The sequence below is a fragment of the Oryctolagus cuniculus genome, chromosome 6 (genome assembly GCF_051225735.1).
Source record: "Oryctolagus cuniculus isolate XC-2025 breed Fujian yellow rabbit chromosome 6, ASM5122573v1, whole genome shotgun sequence".
In the NCBI taxonomy this organism is placed as follows: Eukaryota; Metazoa; Chordata; class Mammalia; order Lagomorpha; family Leporidae; genus Oryctolagus; species Oryctolagus cuniculus.
The window spans coordinates 78,646,763-78,658,664 of record NC_142872.1 but is presented as its reverse complement, the minus strand read 5'-3'; positions in this window follow the sequence as shown (position 1 = coordinate 78,658,664).

Genomic DNA, 11,902 nt, shown 5'->3' with positions numbered 1-11,902 from the left:
TAATAAAATAGGTGAAAATTAACTAACTTCTTTTTGAAAAGGTGGGAAATTTAAAATGTAAAAATTAAGTAATCACAAGGTGGGTAATAAGAAACCAGAGGAAGGTGTAATTTACCAAAACTGACACCAGAAAGATGCACCAACTTTTCCAATTACATCCTGGTCAGCAGGAGAGCAGATTTTATTGAATATATGGAAATAATTGCATTGTTGTGAAAAGTAAGCAGACTGGTAAGAGAAGCACATCCTGTAGACCATGAGAATCTGATGCCAACTAGAAATGCTTAATATCAGTTTACAATGATGGAGTTCACTAAATTATTGTGGTTTAAGATAACTTAGAGACATCAAAAGAGGGCTACACAAGTAAATATTTGGCAAGTGGCTCTGTGGATAAGAGAAAACAAAACCCTGATTCACAGCATTTTTCAGTTTCTGAGGAGTGCATATCCCCATCAGGGCTGATTCAGCCACCTGTGTGACATCAATGCGCACAGAGTGGGTAGGGACAGTGAGCAACACACTCCATAGGTTCCCCAAATCCACATGCTAGGTACAAACCTCCAGAGCCCAGGGCAGAGGAAAACAGTGAAATAGCTAGAAAATGACTAATTTATTACCTTTATTTATGGTATAATTTGTTTAATGCTTACACAATTAGTACTGCCTGTTCTTAGTAATCAGATTGAAAGAGTCAAACTGTAACAGCTGACTTCAGCACACTATGATTGAATCAAACCCTGCTACCTCTAGGAGTGTCTCTCCAGATGTAGGTGTACTCATGCTCAGTGACGCACACACATAATTGCAGCACTGTCTGTGATAGCAGAAAAGCAAAACCATCCAAGCGTCTCTTTGAGAAGGGCTACTTGAATAAACTGGAATTCCACAAAATGGATTGTTCTCAAGTAGCTATTAAAAAAAAAAAAGTCTTATTATAGAATTATCCCTGTTAGGCACAGTTACATGAAAAAAACCATGGTGTGAAACAATGACTACGTTTGTGTAAAAAATGTAAAGAAAGCAACTTAATTGTATTTGCAAAAAGAAGCTAAAATATTTGTGCACATATATGAAAGAAACCCAAAAATGTACCTTAAGTGGGATGTGAGTAGCATGAGAGGATGAGGATAGAATGGGAGGAGAAAAACTTCTTAATATTTTTATAAGTAGTTTTGACTGTTGATTTATACAAAATTTATGACCAAACCAATACAAAGAAACTCTTTGTTTGAAATATAAATGACATTTTCTTAATGTCCACTATCTAAACTTAATAAATTGATCTATATTTATAATTTTAGGTGTTTTTGTGCTCTCTAATCCTGTTCATATTAATTGTTCTCACCAGCTAAACACATTTCTTTCATTCACTATATTTCTTTTAATTGATTGTGGAATGAATCAGTCTTTCTTTCTAATTGCTTAGTTGTCTAAATGTACCCTGCTTACAGGGGAGCTTAATGTATGAAGATTCTTCAAAATATTCATGGAAAATTGGATTTAAAAGATCAATATATTTTGCTGCAAAAAAAATTTTAAAGCCATGCATAGGAGAGCTCTTGAAAAAGTTCATGGAAAACACATATTATTGAAAAACCTATGCGTGGATCTTAATTTTTTTGCACCAAAATAAAATGATCTTTTCTTTCCAGTTTCCACAAATTTTTAAAGCATTCTCACACTATCATGGCTGCAGTTTTCAAAGTAATTTCTATTGGGGCCGTTTGTCTGGGTTTCATAAAATACATTTGCCAGCTCCTGCAGGAGGAAGACAGTGAAGCTGCAGTTCGGCTGCAGTGTTAAAGCAGACACTTGACATTCTTTTCACATTTTAATTCCATTCTGATGATTCATCTCTGCTTTCATTTAAACTAAATTTTTGTGCAACTGGGAAGGTGAAAAGATCACTGGGTTGGAATTCAAAAGAAAGGTTCTATTCCTAGTTTCTTCACTTATTAAGTGATCCTGGTTATGTGGCAAACCCTCCTGGAGACTGTTTTTTAAAAGATAATACAGAGAAATAGTCAGGTTTTTTTTTTTTTTTTCCCTGCAGAAAGGGAAAAGAAGTTATAGTGACCAAATGAGATACAATTACAGGAAATGCTTTGATGAGGTCAAAAGCTTGTGCAAATCTATGAAATTCTTACCACCGTAACCATGAAGCAGTGGTTTCATAAGCTGCATAGATTTTTGAAATTAAAACCTGATAAAGCTGAATAAAAATGTTGCAATATTATTGAAAGGATTTATATCAGTTTTATCTGTTTAATTTTATATCTTTACCAAAAGTGTTTTTTATAGTGCCTACTCCCTCTACTGTTCAAATGTCTTCGTTTTCAAATTCTTTTTTTTTTGTTTTGTTTTGTTTTCAAATTCTTTTAACTGTGGGAGGGGAAAGATAGGAAAGAAAGCAGATAGAACTCACCTCTGTGTCCCCTGAAATGTGCTTGCAATTATTCTTCTGTCTCAGGGCAAATTATTCAGACATTTGCTATTCCTTTTTTTGTAGTTCTTAGAGCTATGCTTTGATCTTTTTAAATATCACTCTTGGGGTGCAGTCTAAAGCTTTTAATTTTAAAGGCACATGCTGCAAAATGCTAGTGGAGGAGATCTTATAAGACAAAGGAGTCAGTCACAGACAGTATTATTACATGTCAGGAGTTACTGTGACTTCTTCACTCAGGGGATTTTTGTTTCTAGACTCTGAGCACTACCTGAATGATTGTGAAATACGTTGCAAAATGCGCACCATTTGGGACAAACACTGCCTTCGGATACACTGCTTACTCTGGAGTTAGGAACTTCCAAATTTTGTTAAGCTCAGTGAGTTTATTGATCTCAATGAATGTACACAATGCTATACAGTATTCAAAGGAATCCATCTGCTAGTTTTCTGTAGACTTATTAGCCCTTGGGTTCTATCAGTTTGGTCATAATTTTGCTTTAAGATATAGAGAAGGAAAAAGAAATCAAATGTAGCCAAGCTTGGTAACTCAGATGTTACCACCATCTCACAGTAACTCTTCCTTTCAAGCACATGCTTACACTCTATCATCACCTGTTCTCGTCCCTGCCCTCCCATTCTCTTTTGCTGCTTTACTGTGAAATGTATCATGCAATCTCGTCTTATTAGTAATCCATTCAGTCAATATATTTTTAGACACCAAAGACTGTATTTGGGATTTGACTAATAATATTATTCTAAATATTCACTTATTTACTTTTAAAGATTTATTTTATTTTATGTAAAACAGAGTTACAGAAACAGGGAGGAGAGAGAGAGAGAGAGAGAGGGAGAGAGAGAGAGAGAGAGAAATCTTCCATCCCCAAATGGCTTCAACAACTATGGTAAGTCAGGCAAAAGCCAGGAACCTGGAACTCCATCTGGGTCCTCCACACAGATGCAGGGACCTAAGCACTTGGGCCATCTTCTACTGCTTTCCCAAGTGCATTAACAGGAGCTGGATTGAAAGTGGAGCAGCTGGGACTTAAACTGGCTCCCATAAGGAATACCTGCATTGCAGTCTGCCATTTAACCTGCTTGTACCACAACACTGACCCTAGCCCTATATTGTGAATATTTATTAAATCAAAATTCTTTTCTTTCTTTTCTCTCTTTGCATACAGGCAGTGGGTTTGGTGAGACAGAGTGATAGCAGAAAATTAGCATGCTCAGACTAAGTTCTGGATGAGTAGGCATTTGGGACTTGGTACCAGGACCCTCCACACCACCGACGTTTGGCTGCAAAGCTGTCTTTTTTGGACACTTTCATATCATGGTGCAGGGGAGTGAGGAAGAAGGGTTAATGTATGTGGGTTTACTGAGCAACACTACCTGGGCTATTCTGGGCCATTAAAGATCTGAAGAGTCCCTCCGTCTCAGGGAAACCAGTTACTCTCCAGACTAGCAGCCAATCAACACTCAATGGGCAGTGCTTTTGTCCATGGACCCTAGCTATTCTTGTTTGCTACCTTTTGTATTAGTAATTAGAGCAATTCCTGAAGATAGAAAGCTCCCGACCCTCTTACTGTCCCTTTTATACAGAAAGTCAAATAGAAATGCATTCATGTAAGTGGTGGGCAGCACCTTCACTTAAAGAGCATGCTTGTGCCTTTCATATGGCCTTTCTGATGCAGTTCTCAGTAGCTGAAGAACGGCACTGCCCACAGCTATCTTCCAGACCAGTGCTTTCAAGAGATGTGGGACAGCAAAGAGGTAAGTAGAGGGGCATCCCCTGTCCTCCAGACCCCTGTAAAATGCATTGCATTTAAGCTGATGGAACCTTCAGGCAACAGCAGTAAAAAGATCCCCAAAGAGGGCTCCTTTCTTCCTGCCATGCTTCCTTTAGGGCAAATGAGATGCAGAGATACCCCGGAGAAGAAAGCCCAATTCCTGATTAATGAAAGGTATTGATCAGGGCCTGAGGTAAGCATAGATGACCCCATTACTATAATAGAAACAAAATGAAAAGGAGGGAAAAAATCTCTTGGCATTCTGTAATGTTCTTGTAAATAGATTTAGACATATAAAATGATTTGAGATATGGTGCCATTAGGAACCTCATGAAAATGTTTGTCTTTAGACAAACCATGCCTGTAGAGTCTAATCAGCTGACACACAAAGTGGCTTTGACGTGTGTGATTTCAAGGCTAGCACTAGATCAGTTGTCCATGAGACCTGGAATCTTTTCCCTCTATAGCGAAAATAAGGACATCCTTTGGTCAACATCCAGTCAAGTCACTAGCTAGAGTGTGTGGAATTGAGTGGGCTTTAACCTCAGTCAAAACATACTGAATTTTGTTTATGAAAGGGATGAGGTGGGGGACTGGTGTTGTGGTGCATCAGGCTAAGCCACCACTTTAGAAGCCCTCATCGCATGTCAGAGTGCCAGTTCAATCAATTTCTAGCTACTCTTCTTCTAATGCAGCTTCCTGCTAATGCATCCTGGGAGGGAGTCAATGACGACCCAAATAGTTGAATCCCTGTCTCATGGGAGACCTGGATAGAGTTCCTGGCTTCTAGCTTGGGCCTACCTTTGATAGTTGCAGGCATTTGAGGAGTGAACCAGAGGATGGAAGGAAGATTGGAATATTCTCTCTCGCTCTCTTTCTCTGATTTTCAAATAAAGAAAGACATCTTTTTTTTTTTTTTCTATAAAGAGAGGGCAACTGCCAGCGCCGCGGCTTACTAGGCTTACTAGGCTAATCCTCCACTTGCAGCGCTGGCACTCTGGGTTCTAGTCCTGGTCGGAGCGCTGGATTGTCTCCCGGTTGCTCCTCTTCCAGTCCAGCTCTCTGCTATGGCCCAGGAGTGCAGCAGAGGATGGCCCAAGTGCTTGGGCCCTGTACCGCATGGGAGACCAGGAGGAAGCACCTGGCTCCTGGCTTCGGATCGGCGCAGTGCGCCAGCCATAGCGGCCATTTTGGGGGTGAACCGACGGAAGGAAGACCTTTCTCTGTCTCTCTCTCTCACTGTCTAACTCTGCCTGTCAAAAAAAAAAAAAAAAAAAAAAAAAAAAAAAAAAAAAAAAAGAGAGGGCAACTAAGCATCTATTTGGGATGCCTTTGTATTGAGGTTCTTTTATGGCACTAATTAATTGTTTCCTTCTATTGAGAGAACTCAAAGGCAAGCTCTTCTCTAGAAAATCATGACAGGGCATAATAGCGTTTTTCCAGATTCAATCAAGGTATGTGATGATCAAATACAAAAATGTACTCTTTTAAAATGAACTTAGAGAAAACCACAACCAACTCCCAACTCCACGAGCACTCCATGACCACACCCAGGATGCTGAAGGAGGTGCTGTACTACCCAGCTCCCTCCTTGTAGCAGGTGAGCACCATGAACACAGAGTCCCTAGGTGAGGGATTATGGGTCCTGAGAGGGAACAGACTGTCAGCTTTAACTTGTAATGGAAGTGAGTTTTATAAAGTGGGGTTTGTTAAATGGGAGAAAGTTTGGGAAACCAGTCAGGATGGGTTCAGTACCTCAGTGAGAGAAGCAGGTGGGAGTTCCTAACACCCCTTGGGCTAGAGGTGAGAAAAGGGAAATTCTTAGTGTTCTGAGAAGGCATCTGTACAGAGAAGGCTGCATAGCAGGAGCTGTGCCCTTGGCCAACCACAGGGCCCTGGCAGGAGGGTGCTGAGATCAAAACACAACTTCACTCTCTGCCTGCCCTCTGAACTCTCAGCAGGTGTCTCCCATTGCCCAGGCCCACCTGGAGCCTTCCTGGACATAGAGGAGTGTGAAAAAGGGAGAGAGTAGAGGAATGGAGGCCAACAGAGAAGATTCAGCACACATGATGTTCTAGAGAAATGGGAAATTCGAAGCTCTCGTGCCTCAGGGTTGAATCCTGAATACACAAACACTACATAAGCTGAGCCTGGGACCTTGTCTAGCAATGAAAATACATCTCCAGCCCCAGGGTAAGCAGTTATCCTATCCTGTGGCTGGACTGGCAAGGTGGGAGGCTTTTCTGTTCCCAGAGCTGCAACACAAAGTGAGGAGTGGCCTCTAACTCAGTCCCTCACACTAGGCACCACCACCAATCTCTGTCTCTAGCTGAACTCTTTCAGCAGAGAACATAGAAATGGGCCTCAGTATGCTGTATTTGTTCATTTCTGTCTAATGCTCAAATATGAAACTTAATTTTAATAATTGATATGGTCGGGGTCCCAGTGACTTTCTCTCTGCCAAATACCGTATTTACATTTTCTGTCTTGTGGCTACTCTTGATCACCTATCCTTACTGAAAATCTCTCTTCTCATGGTTCCTCTTTATCCTCCTTCTTTATGCCTGCACTCCCCCCCTCCCGCCACCCATGCCTGCTTTGTTAGATTCCTGTTCAAGGGTGTGGTTGCTCCTTGTGATGCTCACCTCGGATGTCCTTATTCGCTTCCATGGTTCTAATGTCCCCTATGGCTCTAACACTGCATCTGTCCAACAGTAGAGAGCCTATATCATATACACAAATGAATGCTTCACTGGTGCCTCAGAACACAGCCTTCTAAAACCAGAGTTCATTATGTTCTGCTTGCAGCTGGCTGTGATTTCTCCTGAATTTCCTATGGCAGTTAATGGCATCATCTTTCACTTGGTCACCCAAGCATAGTCCTCAAGTAATTCCAGGTTCTTCTTCCTCTCTAACTTTCATATTCATTCAAGCCACAAGTCTTGCCAACTTAATTTCCTAAACGGTTCTCAAAATGGTCATCTGCTCCTTATCTTCTCAGCAACCACATTGTTTTAGGATTGGTGCATTTTCCATCTACACAACTAATGGAGCTTTACTACTTTTCTCTGTCCAAATACATTGTATTCTGACTCATCATTTGCAGCTGTAATCACAGCTTGGCAGAGCCATGATCTACCCTCCCCTTAGCCTGGGCCCTTTGTCCTTCTGCCACTCCGCTTCCAGCACCCTCTTTGTTCCCCTGGCTGGTGCCATTGGGCACTGATGATGCAGCAAGCTCACTATGACATATCTGGCTCTCATATCTTTGTGTGTATAGCCCTGAGCTTTCCCTCTTGGTACATTCTGTTCCAATTTCAATCCTTACCTTGGCACCACCTTTCCCATGTACTAGGCCCTGACCTTCTTTGAGCTAAATCTGCCTGTATAGCGGATATGCCATTCACTGCCTTGTGTTGCCAGAGTTTGACTCCCCAACCTAGTGCTTGGTATGTGATTGACACTGAATTTTCAAATCTGTGGATTTAATTCAACTCAGAATTTCTGTATAAGTTTCAGTCCTAAGTCATGACCATGGTGTTGGGGAGTGACTGCTCGTTGTACCTCTCTTTTATATAGTATGCATGTGCATGGTATGCTAAGACATTTTTTTTTTTTTTGACAGGCAGAGTGGACAGTGAGAGAGAGACAGAGAGAAAGGTCTTCCTTTTGCCATTGGTTCACCCTCCAATGGCTGCCACAGCTGGTGCACCGCGCTGATCTGATGGCAGGAGCCAGGTGCTTCTCCTGGTCTCCCATGGGGTGCAGGGCCCAAGGACTTGGGCCATCCTCCACTGCACTCCCTGGCCACAGCAGAGAGCTGGCCTGGAAGAGGGGCAACCGGGACAGAATCCAGCTCCCCGACAGGGACTAGAACCCGGTGTGCCGGCGCCGCAAGGCAGAGGATTAGCCTGTTGAGCCGCAGCGCCGGCCAAGACATTTTTTAACAAAAAAATGCAACATGCAAATCTCATTCAGTATGGACATATTCATATCTACCTTGTCTGTTCCAATGCATTCCCCAAACTAACGATAAGTGATTTTCAAAAATGCAGATCTGAGCTTGCCACCCTCTTTTATGAGACCCTTCGATGGCTTTATATTATTTTAAAAACATTTACATATTTATCTACATGAGAGAGAGAGAGAGAGAGAGAGAGAGAGATCCTATCTGCTTGTCCACTCTCCTGCAACAGTTGGTGCTGAAGCCAGAAGCTGGGAACTCAACATAGATATGCCACATGAGTGGCAAGAGTATTATTACTTGCTGCCTCCCAGTGTCTGCATCTGGGGAAGCTGAAGTCAGGAGCTGGAGCCTAGGATCAAACCCAGGTACTCTGATATAGAGCATGAATTTTTAATGCCACTGCCTTTATTACATTTAGATTGAAATATAAATTACTTGGCAGGTTCCATCCAGAGTGATCTGTCATTTTATCTCTTCTCACTAGGCACCTTGGTCTCCACTCAGTGCTACCAGCAGGCTTGATGCCTGCTCGTCTGTGCCCTACACGTATGCTGTTCCTGCCTAGAACAGTACCATTCTTCCTGTTTGCATGAATAAAAGCCATGCAGTAGTATCAGGGTCAATGCTACTCCCTCAGGAAGGACTTCCCTGATGCTTTCTAATTGAGTACAACTCCAGTATCTGGTCTTCTTCACAGCCCCTGCATGCACATACAGGTTGTACACCATGCACAGATGCCTTCACACCAACGACAAAAGTAACTTGAATATTTATCCTGATAACCTACTGACAGATGTAAGTATAGTGTTTTAAAAGGAGAGGGGCCATTGGAAAAATCGTGCACATACTTGCTGTATTGGTTATCAGTTGCCCCGTTTCGTTAAACACTTCTCCTATGCAACACTTACCAGAGTTGTTCATGCTTCATAATTAATTGTTCATAAGATTTAAACAATTTAGATTCGATCTCTCATGCCAGCAGGCACAATCCCTTGGGAAAGGATTGCCTCAGTGTTGGGTGTCACTGCATCCTCAGAATATACATTTTCTTCCACCACATGGGGACACTCAGTGATTTGGGGCTGGCTGCATCTTGGTTTGATGAGGCCCTAATAGCTGCATCCAGAATCTTAAGCAAATGGATCTTCTCCCTTCTACTTCACACTCCTTGCTGGCTTATATCTGTTGTCTGGGTCAAAAGAAAGGGAGTCCATCACCCTTTGCTGGTGGGCTATCTCCTCTATTTCACAGAATTACTAAAGTCATCCACCAGACCTAAGATATTTCACAGCCTTAAACCATAAAATTCCCTACATTTTCTAAATGGAAGAAGCCAGATACAGAAAGACAAGTACTTCATGAGCTCACCCATATGTGCAATGTAACAAAGTTGATCTTACAGAAGTTGAGAGTGGAATGTTAGTTACCAAAGGCTGAGGGGAGTGGGGAGCTGGATGAATGGTAAAGATTGATTAATTGGGCCTATGCTCGCTTTGGCAACATATATATTAAAATTTTGAACGATTAATTGGCCCTAAGTTTTAATCAAGTACAAGAAGCTCTGGTGTCCTATTGAATACTCATTAGATTTATTTCAGACAATGATAATTTGTTCTCTCTATATATTTAAAACTGGAAGAGAGGAATTTGAACATTTTGACCATAAAGGAATAAAAAAGTCTTCCAGGAGATAGTTATATTTACTCTAATTTGAACATTACACAATGTAGATATCTTTTGCGATATCGTGTACCTTATAAATATCAAACATTCTTTAAAACATCCCCACTTTTTTTCTTTAAAAATTCCCTCTTTGTAGTTGCAGACATAGTATTTGCATTGAGTAGAGTGGCAGACAGAAATAAGGTACACCTAAGTTCATCAGATGTGCTTCATAGCAGTGTGAGGCAGTGTATGGTATTTGAGCGGTTCATTTTCCTTTCTGTTTTATGAGCTTTTATACAGTATTATGATAAAATCTCATACTCCTGAGAGCCTGACTCCACAGAAGCAGCCACGCTCACACTGTTCAGCCCCAGGCAGGTTCCCCTGGCAACCAGGGCCACCTGAGCCTCTCAATGCTCTGTCCATTTTGGCTTCGTTTTTTTTTTTTTTTTTTTTTTTGGGGGGGGGGGGTACTTGCCAAAAAAAGAAACAGAGTAGGAGTTCTCAAGTGAAGCAAAAGTGCCTTTATCAAAAGTAGTATTGTTTTACCTTCAAAAAACTGTCTCCACTGGTAGCAATTTCTTATCAGTGATCAGAGTTAAGACATTGCCTTATAGCTTAAAAGTCCCAGTAATAGAAGTACACCCCAGAGAAACCCAGTCAGACTCCATATGTGTTTGAGAAAGGCTGATCCAGAGGCTGAATGGCTGAAATTGTACCAGCTCAGAAACTTCTTTAAAGTTTACATCTTTAAAACTTCCTCCATTTGGCAAGTGATACCAGTTCCTTTCTTTTTTCTGTCCTTGCTAAGCTGTCCCTTCTAAGTTGTTTGGTTTGAAGGGAAAGAGTAGCTCTGTGTTTGTTCTCCTTACATGAAATTATTTTTTTCAACAGGCTTACCGAAGAGCCAGAATTAACTGCTTTACCACCAGATCCAGCAGTCTCTAGCAGTGTGAGCCACTTGTGTGCTAACTAGAGACAACCATGGTGATGTGTGAGTGTGGAAGGTGGTTGCATAATAGGGACACATCTGGGGTGCATAGCATCAAGGCAGTTGTATCTTTCATGAATGAGATTATAAGTAAATAATAGAGAGCAAAGGGAAAGATGGATTATTCTGGATTTCCTAGATATTTTCCCTTGACAAATTCTCTAGTTTCTTTTCAACTCTATTACCACTCAATTTTTTGTTAATTTCAAGCAAAATGTCTTTCCTGGGCTCCTGTGGTGGTAGCACAGGATGCACCTGGCAAGAAGCAAGTCTCAAATACGTGGACAAGATTCTGTTTGCTGTCTCCCTTATGGAGGGGACACTCTTAGACACACAGAAGTCTCTGAAGAACTAACATTCTGGGAAAGTAGATGTTACTTTGTAATGAAAACATGCAACTCAGTTTAAACAAAATACAAGATTTGATAATAATTTGCAGAACTCAGAATGGAAGGATTGTTGCTTATTGTGCATTTATGGCTGTGGGGAGACTGTGGTGGTCAAGTCCTCCTTTGGGGTCACAGTGTCTTGAAAGAGGTAGGAGCCCTCTCATACTGTCTGCTGTGGATGGAAGGACTGTATCAACCGTTAGGAGGCCCAAGTGTGGGCCTGGATGTGAGCTGTGGTAGGCAACTGGGGAACTGTGTTAGTCTGAGACCGTGAGTTCCCTTCTGAAATCTAGGTGCCTAATTCTTGGTCTCCTCCAATACCCAATCGGGAGAGGAGGATTTTCCCATTCTCTTTTAGGACCTTCACCGCAGTGGCCTCATTCTCTTCCTCCAATTCACCTTTGTGATCTTTGCTTCTCAGGTCCCATTGGTCATCAAGATCAAACAGATCCTTGCCCTGACAGTTATGCAAAGGACTGGTGATGATTGATTTTTTTGGATGGAGATTCAGATTTTTTGGCTGTGTGGGAGAGGAGGAGCTACGGTGCAGAGAATGTGCAGGGGTCAGTGTAACACAAACACCTCCTGGGGTTAGCACTGTGGCCTGGGTCAGACGAGTGTTTTGCTGTTCCCAGGTATGAGCAAGAATTACAG